The sequence below is a fragment of the Schistocerca americana genome, unplaced genomic scaffold (assembly GCF_021461395.2).
Source record: "Schistocerca americana isolate TAMUIC-IGC-003095 unplaced genomic scaffold, iqSchAmer2.1 HiC_scaffold_715, whole genome shotgun sequence".
NCBI lineage: Eukaryota > Metazoa > Arthropoda > Insecta > Orthoptera > Acrididae > Schistocerca > Schistocerca americana.
Genome location: NW_025726473.1, coordinates 32,501 through 37,500, shown reverse-complemented (window position 1 = coordinate 37,500; position 5,000 = coordinate 32,501). Strand labels below are relative to the sequence as shown.

Sequence of the window (5,000 nt, the reverse complement as noted above, 5' to 3'; positions counted from 1 at the left end):
ACCTAACCTATATTGGGCCTTAACCTAACCTATATTGGGCCTTAACCTAACCTATATTGGGCCTTAACCTAACCTATATTGGGCCTTAACCTAACCTATATTGGGCCTTAACGTAACCCACGTTGCGCCTTAACCTAACCTATATTGTACCTTAACCTAACCCATATTGTACCTTAACCTAACCCATATTGTACCTTAACCTAACCTATATTGGGCCTTAACCTAACCTATATTGGGCCTTAACCTAACCTATATTGGGCCTTAACCTAACCTATATTGGGCCTTAACGTAACCCACGTTGCGCCTTAACGTAACCCACGTTGCGCCTTAACGTAACCCACGTTGCGCCTTAACGTAACCCACGTTGCGCCTTAACGTAACCCACGTTGCGCCTTAACCTAACCCATATTGCGCCTTAACCTAACCCATATTGCGCCTTAACCTAACCCATATTGCGCCTTAACCTAACCCATATTGTACCTTAACCTAACCTATATTGTACCTTAACCTAACCTATATTGTACCTTAACCTAACCTATATTGGGCCTTAACCTAACCTATATTGGGCCTTAACCTAACCTATATTGGGCCTTAACCTAACCTATATTGGGCCTTAACCTAACCTATATTGGGCCTTAACGTAACCCACGTTGCGCCTTAACGTAACCCACGTTGCGCCTTAACGTAACCCACGTTGCGCCTTAACGTAACCCACGTTGCGCCTTAACGTAACCCACGTTGCGCCTTAACGTAACCCACGTTGCGCCTTAACCTAACCCATATTGCGCCTTAACCTAACCCATATTGCGCCTTACCCTAACCCATATTGCGCCTTAACCTAACCCATATTGTGCCTTAACCTAACCTATATTGTACCTTAACCTAACCCATATTGTACCTTAACCTAACCTATATTGTACCTTAACCTAACCTATATTGTACCTTAACCTAACCTATATTGTACCTTAACCTAACCCATATTGCGCCTTAACCTAACCCATATTGCGCCTTAACCTAACCCATATTGCGCCTTAACCTAACCCATATTGCGCCTTAACCTAACCCATATTGCGCCTTAACCTAACCCATATTGCGCCTTAACCTAACCCATATTGCGCCTTAACCTAACCCATATTGCGCCTTAACCTAACCCATATTGCGCCTTAACCTAACCCATATTGTACCTTAACCTAACCCATATTGTACCTTAACCTAACCTATATTGTACCTTAACCTAACCTATATTGTACCTTAACCTAACCTATATTGTACCTTAACCTAACCTATATTGGGCCTTAACCTAACCTATATTGGGCCTTAACCTAACCTATATTGGGCCTTAACCTAACCTATATTGGGCCTTAACCTAACCTATATTGGGCCTTAACGTAACCCACGTTGCGCCTTAACGTAACCCACGTTGCGCCTTAACGTAACCCACGTTGCGCCTTAACGTAACCCACGTTGCGCCTTAACGTAACCCACGTTGCGCCTTAACGTAACCCACGTTGCGCCTTAACGTAACCCACGTTGCGCCTTAACGTAACCCACGTTGCGCCTTAACCCAACACACGTTGGGCCTTAACCCAACACACGTTGGGCCTTAACCCAACACACGTTGGGCCTTAACCCAACACACGTTGGGCCTTAACCCAACACACGTTGGGCCTTAACCCAACACACGTTGGGCCTTAACCCAACACACGTTGGGCCTTAACCCAACACACGTTGGGCCTTAACCCAACACACGTTGGGCCTTAACCCAACACACGTTGGGCCTTAACCCAACACACGTTGGGCCTTAACCCAACACACGTTGGGCCTTAACCCAACACACGTTGGGCCTTAACCCAACACACGTTGGGCCTTAACCCAACACACGTTGGGCCTTAACCCAACACACGTTGGGCCTTAACCCAACACACGTTGGGCCTTAACCCAACACACGTTGGGCCTTAACCCAACACACGTTGGGCCTTAACCTGCTCTGTAATTGTCATACGACGCGTTAAATTAGTGTGGTGTTGCCTAACTGCAACCCCCGCAATATAGTTTGCTACTCGCACTGCCTGGTCCCCAGAGTATCGCTTCATGTTAAACACCTTGCAGCTATACACTGTAATGCGGATGGCAGCAGGACGTACATGCTCAATGCCCTTCGCAGTTGTTCATTGGCATTTGCATGGCGAAGCACAGCCTACGTTGTGGTACGGCGTGTGTCAACTGTCCGCTGATGTTGTACGTCCAAATCACACACTGTACTGCACATTGGTCCTCATGTACTGAATGATACATCGTGGTACATGTGTGACCGTACCACGACTGCGCCAACAACGGCGAACCATACGGTCCAAATATTGTGCACTCAGCTACGTGTCGTCTCCCTATAAGAGCTGGATTGCAGTATGGTATGCCGTGGATGGCGATCAGCATGAGCCGTCTGTTGATGTAGTGGCGCGTGTTGTCAGACGTAGTCGTCTCTTCTCACACACCGTGATAGCATGGTGCACTGCGTTCCACATCTGCGACATGCGACAGAGGCCGGTTGACAGTCGTTCGCGCAATGGACATCGCATACGTACGGGGGCCACCTTCCACGTGTTCGCGAAGCGTGCACATGTTGTTGCGTGTATGTGGGCAGACATAGTGTGTCGTGACACCTGACACAGGCATGCAACAATCGTTGAATTTGCAAATGGCGATGGACGTCTACGTTTGCTGGTGACGTTACGCAAATGAACAACTGGTAAACGGTTGTGGTGCGGTTGTTCTCGCTAGAGGTGAATCAGTGATGGCGACGATCGGTTGAGCTACCAACCGGTTGTTTCAGCGATACCCACCATGCCCACGAACGTGAATGGCATGTGGGTGTGAAGCGATACGCGGCGGTGGCTGGGTGGGACCGTCCCCGGCCGGTGAGGGGGGGCCTCCCGGCGTGCTGGCCGCGCGGTGCGTGGGCGCACGCGCTACAGCCGGCTGGTGGGGGCGGCCAGTGGCAGGCGCGCCGGCCGACGGAGGCGGCAGGCGGCGCAGCTGCGCGCCGGCGCACCCTGCACGCGGCGCCGTGCGGCCAAAGTAGGTCCTCGCGGGCCCGGTGCGAAGCGCGGTGGACATCTGCAGTGTGCTGGTCCGATTGAGGACTGTGTGCGCTGAGGATGCGCCGCCGCCCGGCGCTCGGCGCCGCGACGCCGTCTGCTGCTCGGTCGCCTCTGCGGTTCTCGCAGGTGGTTTGTATCGCAGCTGTGCGGACGTGTTGGCGCGTGCGCTGTGCTGGGAGAGTTCGCTTCGGCAACCAAGTGGGGCTTTTGTCCTTCTGTGGCGCTGGCGTTGGAGCTGCCGGCCACCGTAGGTGGCGCGTGTTGTCTCCCGCCGGCAATGCCACGACAGCACGCTCCCGGGCCTCTGTCGGCAGCGGCAAGCTCAGTTGGGAGCACGGGTGGTCGCACCTAAAGCGTCTACTCGCCAAACTCCGGGCGATTGCGCCTCTCTCGAACCCGACCAAGTACTTAGGACGGCGCTGCGCGCCGCCGGGACCTGAGAGGGTTTCGAGGTGTATTGTGCAGGGGAGCTCAGCCTCCTCCTGTTTGCAGAATAATTGAGCGGACGCTTGCGTGTTCGCGCGGGCCCCCGGGACACACTCCCGGGCGGCCGGCTGCTCAGCTCTAGTTGACGCAGCTCCCTGGTTGATCCTGCCAGTAGTCATATGCTTGTCTCAAAGATTAAGCCATGCATGTCTCAGTACAAGCCGCATTAAGGTGAAACCGCGAATGGCTCATTAAATCAGTTATGGTTCCTTAGATCGTACCCACGTTACTTGGATAACTGTGGTAATTCTAGAGCTAATACATGCAAACAGAGTCCCGACCAGAGATGGAAGGGACGCTTTTATTAGATCAAAACCAATCGGTCGGCTCGTCCGGTCCGTTTGCCTTGGTGACTCTGAATAACTTTGGGCTGATCGCACGGTCCTCGTACCGGCGACGCATCTTTCAAATGTCTGCCTTATCAGCTGTCGATGGTAGGTTCTGCGCCTACCATGGTTGTAACGGGTAACGGGGAATCAGGGTTCGATTCCGGAGAGGGAGCCTGAGAAACGGCTACCACATCCAAGGAAGGCAGCAGGCGCGCAAATTACCCACTCCCGGCACGGGGAGGTAGTGACGAAAAATAACGATACGGGACTCATCCGAGGCCCCGTAATCGGAATGAGTACACTTTAAATCCTTTAACGAGTATCTATTGGAGGGCAAGTCTGGTGCCAGCAGCCGCGGTAATTCCAGCTCCAATAGCGTATATTAAAGTTGTTGCGGTTAAAAAGCTCGTAGTTGGATTTGTGTCCCACGCTGTTGGTTCACCGCCCGTCGGTGTTTAACTGGCATGTATCGTGGGACGTCCTGCCGGTGGGGCGAGCTGAAGGCGTGCGACGCGCCTCGTGCGTGCTCGTGCGTCCCGAGGCGGACCCCGTTGCAATCCTACCAGGGTGCTCTTGAGTGAGTGTCTCGGTGGGCCGGCACGTTTACTTTGAACAAATTAGAGTGCTTAAAGCAGGCAAGCCCGCCTGAATACTGTGTGCATGGAATAATGGAATAGGACCTCGGTTCTATTTTGTTGGTTTTCGGAACCCGAGGTAATGATTAATAGGGACAGGCGGGGGCATTCGTATTGCGACGTTAGAGGTGAAATTCTTGGATCGTCGCAAGACGAACAGAAGCGAAAGCATTTGCCAAGTATGTTTTCATTAATCAAGAACGAAAGTTAGAGGTTCGAAGGCGATCAGATACCGCCCTAGTTCTAACCATAAACGATGCCAGCCAGCGATCCGCCGCAGTTCCTCCGATGACTCGGCGGGCAGCCTCCGGGAAACCAAAGCTTTTGGGTTCCGGGGGAAGTATGGTTGCAAAGCTGAAACTTAAAGGAATTGACGGAAGGGCACCACCAGGAGTGGAGCCTGCGGCTTAATTTGACTCAACACGGGAAACCTCACCAGGCCCGGACACCGG

At 52.6% G+C, this 5,000-nt stretch overlaps 1 non-coding gene across 1 annotated transcript in view; it reads left to right on the top strand.

The window, feature by feature from the left end:
• Nucleotides 1-3,676: 3,676 nt before the first annotated feature.
• The window catches only part of LOC124589619, a 1,910-nt gene continuing 586 nt past the window's right edge, over nt 3,677-5,000 (top strand). Inside the window, exon 1 of the ribosomal RNA XR_006976131.1 lies at nt 3,677-5,000. This exon is cut by the window's right edge and continues 586 nt beyond it. This is a non-coding gene — a ribosomal RNA (small subunit ribosomal RNA).